Source organism: Dermacentor variabilis, chromosome 2 (genome assembly GCF_050947875.1).
Source record: "Dermacentor variabilis isolate Ectoservices chromosome 2, ASM5094787v1, whole genome shotgun sequence".
In the NCBI taxonomy this organism is placed as follows: Eukaryota; Metazoa; Arthropoda; class Arachnida; order Ixodida; family Ixodidae; genus Dermacentor; species Dermacentor variabilis.
In genome coordinates, this window is record NC_134569.1 from 244,327,574 (window position 1) to 244,338,033 (window position 10,460).

The 10,460-nt window shown below is 46.6% G+C and overlaps 1 long non-coding RNA gene across 1 annotated transcript; it reads left to right on the forward strand.

Moving 5' to 3' along the window:
- Nucleotides 1–3,044: 3,044 nt before the first annotated feature.
- Nucleotides 3,045–4,562, forward strand: LOC142571241 (uncharacterized). The gene is made up of 2 exons (XR_012825809.1): nt 3,045–3,262; nt 4,434–4,562. It is a non-coding gene; the product is annotated as an uncharacterized LOC142571241 (long non-coding RNA).
- Nucleotides 4,563–10,460: the final 5,898 nt, after the last annotated feature.

Sequence of the window (10,460 nt, forward strand, 5' to 3'; positions counted from 1 at the left end):
CTGAAGTCTCGCTACGTATCATATAGACAGGATTGCGCTGTCGTACGCATACATTTACACTACACTACAGACAGACACTACAGACACTTCGTCGCTTCGACTTATTTCTGAGTTGAAACTATGAGCAATATAATAGAAGGCGGAGACTAGCAGCCCAGAAGACGACAGGGAATTGTCCAATAACAACCAGTTTTTATAATTAGGAACGTTTAGGCGTTTGTTTTTTTACAGCGGAGCTGTACATGGGGGCTAGGGTTCTGTGTATTTTTGTTCTCCGTGAACAAAACCTATCGTCATCAATGGCTCATACCCCCGTAAGCATTCATGCTCCCGTAAGCAAGTTAAAAATGTAATGGCTCATAGCCCCGGTAAGGCAGATGCTACAAGCACTCAAAGTGAAGCGAACAGTGCTGAAATTCTTTCTAATCACGCATACAACATACAGAACAGCATGTCGAAAGCTGACATCAATGGCTCACACCCCCGTGAGCAATGGCTCATACCACTGTAAGCAAGCAAAAAAATGCAATGATTCTTAGTCCCGTAAGGTTTACAGCCATTCATTTTGCGTGAATTAGCTGTGATGACACTACCCCCGTTGTCGGTTATTTCAATGTGGATGTGACGGTACCGGAAAGGGAGTGGTTTACGCGTTCCGTGTTGCGGACATATCCTTTGCAATGCCACACCGATCCGGCCCAACGGACCACCCAGCGGCGTACGTGCATCGATTTGACATTATCAAAGAATGTGATTGCAGTTGCGAGTGAAATAATGACGACCGATCAAGGCAGTAAATGAGTGTGCGTACCCTTCGTCGCGATGACCCCCATCAAAACAATAAACGAGTTTGTACCTTTGTTCAAAATTATGTGTCACCTCCGTGTCGTGTGCTAAAGAGCTTGGCTAGTCAACCACCTTATGATTAGCTTATGATTTTGTCCTTATGCAAACAAATTCAACTTAAAATCAACCAATGTATTCAAGCCTTAGGCTCATGGTGTCAAAAATGGGGTATGGAAATTAATAAAAAAAAAACACTTACACGCACATAACAAAAAGAAGGACATGCTTTCGTTCACATATAACATTGCTGATAACGTACCGGTAAATGTAGTTGAAATACTTGGGTATAGCCATAACAGATAAATTTAACCCCCATGTTGACAATATTTGTGAATCAACATATCAGAAGTTGTGCTTCCTGCAAATGAAATTACGTCAAACAACGAAAGAAGTTGATTGCGTACAAGACGTCCGAGCCTAGACTACGCTAGAGCTGTGTGGAGCCCCTATCAAAAGGTCTATACCTGTTCTGCTTATATACTTCGATAACCTTGACGTCACGCTATTGTTCACGGCGAGTATTCTAATCTATTCCGAATTTTGATATCTGCGCCGCCGCACTGCACCCGTACGTGATCGCACACAAGTCAAACAATGAAACCCGTTCTGTATGGGTTTGTTAGAAAGTCCGTTTCTTTTGCCGGACGCCGAAAGAACTACGGAAGGTTAGTCATATACAGCGTTCACTGTAAAAATCATAGAAGTGCTCAAAACAGAAAAATGACAAACTTGACCGTTGTCAGGGACGGACACCATACTTCTATCTGCTAGCACCCAATAGAGTGTCAAGACGTTTATGAAAAGTCAGGCTACTGACCGCATAAGGTAACGCTTTAGGCAGAAGTTACGGCACAGCATTATTGTTATTGCCTTCCGAAGCTGCGCACACTCAATACAATTATGAAATAAAATTCTTCAATGCACTTTGAGATGACAAATGAGAGCCATAGAGAAAGGAATACAACAAGAGCGGACACTCCCATAGAGCCCAGCGGCCGAATTGACTGCAGCGCACCAAGCCGTGGGCATTAATACCGGAAGCACACTTCAGGTATTAACACTTGCCGTTTTGAATACTAGCTGGCGTGCGTCACGCCGGCTCTATTGGTATTTATTTTTTTTTTGCAGTGGATATTTATTAATATATTTGTTTTTTATTAAATATTTATTTGCAAATCAATTTGTTGATAACTAAAATTGATTGCGAACGATCTTCACAAGCCTCCATTGAATATGTGCCACGTACAATTTCATAAAGACGCAAGACACCTTGTGAAATGAGGAAATGTTTATTTTATTCTTTATAAATGCTCGTCACGGGCTTTTTGTGCATTCATCCAACGTTGTGGCACCAGGTAAGCAGCAGTAGTTTCCGCAGGAAGCTCCACCAGACGACGTGAGCTGAAAAAATTACAAGCAAGTGTTATTTTGGTATTAACATGTAAGAATAATGCCTGTAGAGGCGAAGCGTGCGAAAGTGGTGAATGGACGGCATTACAAACAAAAGCAGTTCGTATTTACACACACGGCGTAGAAAATACCCGACTCCCATCCCAAGCAATACCGTACATACCACAAACACATCTTAATTCCAATCATTCCCCTCTTCCCAAGACTTATTTCCTGCACTTTAATAGCACGAATGCGCGGGCTACGGCGCGTTTCGCGAACTTGGCTACAACCGACGCGATAGTACGCTACGAATACACAGAAGTGGCCACGACCCAGGCTCTCAACCAGAGCATGCTGGACGCTCGCAGAATTCCTTCTACTCGCACTCAAGACAAAATGCGTGGTTGCCGTTCAGAAGACAGAATTTTCGAGTTACTAGTTCCTGGCGTTTGAGCTCCTTGGCTTATCGCTTGTGCGTTCTGCAGGCGCAAACAACGCACTCCCGTCTTATCACTCTTGACGATTGCTCGTCGCGTTTTCGACAAACGTGGGTACCGAAAGGCTTAAATCATAGAGAAAGGGATTGAACAAGAGCGGACACTCGGCGAAAATTGGAAACAGGAAACACGTCACGCTATAGTATTAACATCGACGAATTGGGGCCGCGAGCATCGAGAAAAAGAAGAATGTGAAATGAGATTAACAGAAATTGTTTTATTTTTTTTATTCTTTCCCGGAAAAATTAAAAATATATGCCTATAAATATAAATTAAACTTTGCGGCTTACTTTCGTTGCCTAGCGACAGGCGAACCGGCGAATGACGAGCCAGATGTTTGCGTCATTCGTCAGACACGCCGCCGAAGCGAGAGAGAGCGGCCGCGCATCTGAGCGTTGGACTGTTCGGGCGCCCGTCTGCCTGTTTTTCTATTTTGGGATTTAGCCTGGTTTGGTGGCCTCCCGGCGAATTATTGCGTTCATTCGGAACTTCGACATGGCAGCACTGCACTATTGGACTACGGCAAGGTGAGAAACTTTGTTCGACAGTCTGCGACGCACTTCAAGCAATTAGGCTTACTGCCCGGCAACTAGGCTAGACTTGAGACGCAGTTAACGAAAAACAGCGTGGCCGTCGTGGAGCAGTTAATTTGAATCAAAGAATCGCACTGAGAGATGTTTGCGACGCTTCCTATAAGCCCCAATATTGTTTTAACTAATTTCGGTAGTTTTTGGGCACGCTAGTCGCACAGGGTGCTGTGACGCAGTTTCGCGTGTACTGAATTTTACTCTGATAAGTTTTGGCGCTTTCTCTGACTGCCAACATTATTGAAACTAATTTCATAGCTTTTTGGGCTACCTTTCGAGCGCAGTGGGCGCGCCTGGCGCTGACTCGGTTAGCGAAAATCAGCTCGGCCGTGGTGCGCGGTTTCGCGCTTTAATGCACTGACAAGTTCATGGCGCTTTTCTTTCTCTGACGCCCAACATTGTTGAAAATTATTTTCGATACTTTTATGTTATGAGGCCCACTCGCCGCGCCTGTTGTGACGCAGCGAAAAGCAGCTCGGCCGTGGTGACAGTTAGTTTGGCGCGTACTGAATCTTATTCCGACAAATTTGTCGCAATTTTTATGTCCCCGCAACAATTTAAGCCTTCTTTCGGTACCCACGCTTGTCGAAAACTCGACGAGCAATCTTGAAAAGTGATAACACGGGAGTGCGTTGCTGGCGCCTGCAGAACGCGCAAGAGATAAGCCAAGGAGCTCAAACGCCAGGAACTAGTAACTCGAAAATTCTGTCTTCTGAACGGCACCCACGCATTTTGTCTCGAGTTCGAGTAGAAGGAATTCTGCGAGCGTCCAGCATGCTCTGATTAGAGCCTGTGTTGTGGCCACCTCTGTGTATTCGTAGCGTACAATCGCGTCGGTTGTAGCCAAGTTCGCGAAACGCGTCGTTGCCCGCGCATTCGTGCTATTAAAGTGCAGGAAATAAGTATTGGGAAGAGTGGATTGCTTGGAATTAGAATGTGTTTGTGGTATGTACGGTATTGCTTGGGATGAGTCGGGTATTTTCTACGCCGTGTGTGTAAATACGAACTGCTTTTGTTCGTAATGCCGCCCACTCACCACTTTCGCACGCTTCGTCTCTACAGGCATTATTCTTAAATGTTAATACCAAAATAACGCTTGTAATTTTTTCAGCTCACATCGTCTGGTGGAGCTTCCTGCGGAAACTACTGCTGCTTACCTGGTGCCACAACGCTGGACGAATGCACAAAAGCCCCGGCGAGCATTTACTAAGAATAAAATAAACGTTTATTTTTCCACGTTTTCACAAGGTGTCTTGCGTCTTTATGAAATTGCACGTGTCACATATTCAATGGAGGCTTGTGAAGATCGTTCGCAATCAATTTTACTTAATAAAATAATTTGCAAATAAATATTAAATAAACATATGTAAATATTTGCTGCAAAAGCAAAAAAAAAAAAAAAAAAAAACTGAGCCGGCGTGACGCGCACCAGCTAGAATTCAAAACGCGCGCGCACACAACCGAAACCGGAAGTGTGCTTCAGGTTTTAACATCCACGGCTTCGTGCGCTGCAGTCAATTCGGCCGCTAGGCTCTATGGGAGTGTCCGCTCTTGTTGTATTCCTTTCTCTATGCATACGCTTTGAGCTAGCTGCTTTATTTTTACTGCGGAGGAAAACTGTTTTGCTTCGCCGATAACGCTACACTCCAAGAACAGTTTACACCCTTTAGCTTGCCCCTTCTGCCACACAAGAATAATCATCTGCCTTGATGCGTTTCCTTTCTTTATCGCTGCAAGCTCGGAACTTTCCAGTGACGAACGGCACGCGCGTTATCAGAAGGGGCACTCCAAAAGGTGTAAACTGTTCTATGCTGATAACGCGCGTGCCATTCGTTACTGGAAAGTTCTGGGCTCGCAGCGATAAAGAAAGGAAACGCATCAAGGCAGATGACGATTATTTTTGTGAGCCAGAAGGGGCAAGCCAAAGGGTGTAAACTGTTCTTAGAGTGTATATTCAGTGCCTTCATTTCAATTTCTTAGGCGAAACGTCAAGTTGGCGTCACGTTACGTAAGCAAAACGGGGCCACCAGCGCCATTTTGTTTGCGTCGCGCGTGCGTCATGCATCGAAGAAAATGGCGGAATGTCCAGAATAGCGCCCTAAGCGCATGCCTTTGCAGCGACGGCCATCGTAAGATCCCGGTTTTAGCGTTGTGAATACGCGTCTTCGTAAGATTTTGTAAGCCAGAATTTGTTCATAAGTTAGCTCAGTGAATGCCGCCCCAGTGGAAAAAAATGAATTTTTTTTTTACCGAGCTATATAATGTAGCCATGGTGTTACAAGAGCGATTATAACATTTCAAGGAGCCGATGTGACCACCAATGTATATTGTATTTCAAATATTTAGGCACTTCATCATTATCAAGACCTGAAAGAATCGTAGAAAAAAAGAGTACTTTGAATTTTAATATACCAGTAACACTATAGCGAAAAATTATCACGCGGACTAGAAACCTTGTTAACAAGGTGCACTTAAAAAATAATTCCGCCCAAATATTCTTAGCCATGCTTCCAGAGAAGACTGCTCGAAATACTGTATTTTTTAGCGAAATGTCTGCCTTAAGGACACATTAGATCACTACATCTGCAGCAATCAGCCTAAACATGCGAATGAAATGCTGGTGCATAGGTGGCATCCAGGTGCAATGCCGGTGAAATTACAAGGCGATTTTTTTCTAAACGCTACAAGTATCTTAAACTTGCTCTAAACAATGTATCACCGCGAACGAGCTAGCTAGTGCCACTTAGTATGGAAGATAAGTTGATATTTTTTTTAGCTGTGTGGCGCAACTTTAATATGTTTACCGGCAGAAGAAATAAAAATTGAGCTTGTAAGTACATTTTCAAACTATTTGGAGGAGCGCTAAACGAGAACGAGGAAAGACAACACAAGGGTGCTTACCTGAATTATAGGGGTGACAACGCAGTTGAGCTCCGTGTTTATTTGTTGTCCCTCCACAGCATTACTCTTGAAAGTGATTTTATATAACGAAGTTTAGCTTCAACATCGCCTGGAAGAAGGAGAAGGCATTGCCCCCCACGCAAACCTGGGGGGGGGGGGGGGGTAGGGCAAGCCTAGGCCACTGGAGCCGTGCGGGCCATGCTATGCGGTCATCGTGTGCGACGCGTAACGAACATTTGAATTATGTACCTCGACAATAATGCCATGCGCAGTGTTCACGTTTTTCCGGTGACCGCTTTCCACCGACTGAATCACTCGACTCAAGACGCGCCTTCGTTTGCCGGGTCATTCTCGAATTATAGTGGGGGCGAACTCCACCACTGGAAAAGCTGGCGCCCCTGTCGGCGTGTCGCGGCACGAGGGGTCACGTGGACACAGCGGCCGCGTCGGCTGCTTCGGAGGCGCCACGGAGGCAGGAAACTCAGGAGAGAGCCTGACGTCACACTTTGTGAAGCGAAAGTGAAGCCGGAAGTTCGCGTTGCTCATGGCGTTGCTCCGCCTATCGGGCCAGCTCTCCTCTCTTGTTTGCATTTCTCGCGAAACCAGGCCGCGCTGCGCGCAACCGTGCTGCTCCGACCCGCGCGTTCCGTAGCAATACTAAACAATCGTTAGCACGTTAGCATGATTCCGCCAAAGAGGGCAAAATTTCCCGCGGATATTCCTTCCTCCGTTGCCATTGCCGTGGCGCGGTACATCGCGCACACCGTTGCATGCGCGATCATTTCACGAACTTTAGTTCCTCCTGTCCCACCTGGCCACAACAACATCCGGTAGAGCACGGTCCAGATAACGCAGTGCAACAAAACAAGGAGACCAACGCAAACCTGCCCGCACGGCGCCTTTGCCATGGTACGAAAACTACGGAGCAACACGTGTGAGCGCACAGAACAATAACAAAGCCGCCATTGTGGCCCGAAAGGCGGGGCCACTACAGCAAAGGAATAAAAAAAATTCAAAACAAAGGAGAACCTACTACGTCATTTCCTCCACACTTTTCTCCTAGCGCGCGGAGGGGGTAGGGCCTCTCCTCAGTTTCCTTCCTCCATGGGAGGCGCCGAAGCGAGCTGAAAACGAAAGTTTAAAGTCCCACCTGCGCTGCGGTTCTGATTAAGTGGTGAGGATTTACCGCTTGGGTGTGTGCTTGACGACATTTGAAAGTACTGTAATAGGTAGTGGCTGCCTTTGGATGCGTGCAGCAAAATAGGCTACTGCTCGGTGCCGCAGTGCCGGACGTACGCAACGGAGCCCGGTGTCAGCCTTATTCTCATGTAGCCGCAGGAGAAGGAGCCGCGTGAAGCTTGGCTCGCGAAACTTAGAACCGGCAGACAGCCATCGGCTGCAACTCAGGTATGCGGCAAGCACAGACGCGAGGAAGATTTTTGCTACGGCGCCGGGACTGCGACGTTCGGCGAATAGCAGAAAACGCGTACTGAGACGCTCGCCCGCACCCGCGCCCACTGCCCGGTTAATGTCATGACGGTTTGGTCTATGAACTTGCTGATGCTATAGATACTGGCAAGTTCACTGGAACGGAAAGGGAGCGGTAGGACGCACATTAAAAAAAAAGGCATGGCATATGGTCATGTTTGTGTTATGAATTAATGCACTGGATTACGAAAAAGAAGCAGAGGAAAATCGCACGCTGAGAAGACCGATAAACGTATACAGTGCGGCGCAACTTGAGAAATAATATTCAAATGTCCAAGAATTTAGAAGACAAAAAAAGATTGAATCTTCGCGACGGCACATCACAGTCGCCGTAGGCGTCGAAGTCTATAACGAAATTATTTTTGAACAGTTCTGATAGCGTCCGCGCAACAATGGTTGCTAGTGTAGTGTGAAATGCTCATATGCTGAGGCCTAAAGCTCACGGCACGGTGCGAAAACGTGTTCATAGCGAAAGCAAAACATTGTGCGCGGACATGCATGCAGACGCGCAGTCGGTCGCTGCGATCCCGTGCGATCGCTGCATTGAGGCTTCATCCTGTTATGCCCCATTTGGTTATACAGACAGCCCACTACAAGAACATATTTCACATAGTTTACTCTCAGCGTTTGCCTACCTTTCACGCAAGAAGCCGGTTCGGGAGACTCCATCCCTGCCAAACGCATCCCAGCCCATTCTTCTGATTATTTCAGTCTCATGATCCGGATCCGCGTTCGCTACCTGTCCTAAGTAGATGTATTCCCTTACCACTTCCAGTGCCTCGCTACCTATCGTAAACTGCTGTTCTCTTCCGAGGCTGTTAAACATTAGTTTTCTGAAGATTAATTTTCAGACCCACCCATCTGCTTTGCCTCTCCAGGTCAGTGAGCATGCATTGCAATTGGTCCCCTGAGTTACTAAGCAAGGCAATATCATCAGCGAATCGCAAGTTACTAAGGTATCCTCCATTAACTCTTATCCACAATTCTTCCCAATCCAGGTCTCTGAATACCTCGTGTAAACACGCTGTGAATAGCATTGGAGAGATCGTATCTCCCTGCCTGACACCTTTCATTATAGTGGACTACGGTGGCTGTGGAGCCGCTATAGATATCTTTCAGTATTTTTACATACGGCTAGTATACACCCTGATTCAGTAATGCCTCCATGACTGCTGAGGTTTCGACTGAATCGAACGCTTTCTCGTAATCAATGTAAGCAATAAGGGTTGGTTATATTCCGCACATTTCTTTATAATCTGATTGATAGTAATCGTAATCAATAAGGGTTGGTTATATTCCGCACATTTCTTTATAATCTGATTGATAGTGTGAATATGGTCTATTGTTGAGTAGCCTTTACGGAATCCAGCCTGGTCCTTTGGTTGACAGAAGTCTAAGTTGTTCCTGATTCTATATGCAATTAACTTAGTAAATACTTTGTAGGCAACGGACAGTAAGCTGATCGGTCTATAATTTTTCAAGTCTTTGGCGTCCCCTTTCTTATGGATTAGGATTATGTTAGCGTTCTTCCAAGACTCCGGGGCGCTCGAAGTCATGAGGCATTGCGTATACAGGGTGGCCAGTTTTTCTAGAACAATCTGCCCACCATCCTTCAACAAATCTGCTGTTACCTGATCCTCCCCAGCTGCCTTCCCCTTTTGCAAAGCTCCCAAGGCTTTCTTTACTTCTTCCGGCGTTACTTGTGGGATTTCAAATTCCTCTAGATTATTCTCTCTTCCATTATCGTCGTGGGTGCCACTGGTACTGTATATATCTCTATAGAACACCTCAGCCACTTGAACGATCTCTTCCATATTAGTAATGATATTGCCGGCTTTGTCTCTTAACGCATGCATCTGATTCTTGCCTATTCCTAGTTTCTTCACTGCTTTTAGGCTTCCTCCGTTCCTGGGAGCATGTTCAATTCTATCTATATTATACTTCCTTATGTCAGCTGTCTTACGCTTGTTGATTACCTTCGGAAGTTAGGGGTTTTAGCCACACCTAAAACCCCTAAATCAAATAAATGTAGCGGCATCTCCTCTCCTCCTCCTGCGGCGGCGTTCACTCTCTTCTGCAGACCGTGGTGTGCGTGCGTGCGTGCGTGTGCGTGTGTGTGTGCGTGTGCGTGTGCGTGTGTGTGTGTGTGTGTGTGTGTGTGTGTGTGTGTTATTAAGAAAGAGAGGTGTGGTCTCGCGCAGGAGCCCTACATACTAGGTGAAGTCCCTAGCCCGGGACCCCATTGGTCGAAGTCGCTAGCCTGGCCCTCTTGACCAAGGCCTTTTGAGCCTGAAGGTCTGAGCAACCAAGCAAGGCCGCCTCCCAGTCCTCTCGGGTAGGGTTGGGGTGGGGGGGGGTGAGAGCCGAATTTTGCTGGCAGGCCCACACCATTGGATAAGTGTCAGCCACCTCGCCACAGTGTTGGCACCTGCCAGTGATCTCAGGATAAAAATGTTTCATTACTGCGGGCACAGCATTGCGTTGGTGTATAAGCGAAGTAGAACGCGTTCGTTCGCTTTCCCCAGTGCCTTAGCTGGGGCTGGGTACCGGCGATGGCTATCCTTATAATAGGTAGAGATGTCTTTGAAAGTTAATTCCGCCTTCATGTTCCAGGACCTCAGGGACCAAAGGGGACGCCCGGTAAGTGAGTGTTCGGGCTGCCGCGTCAGCAGCTTAATTCCCTTGAAGGCCGTAATGGCCAGGAGTCCAAACTATACAGCGGGGTGTGGGATCGACATCCTTACTGCAG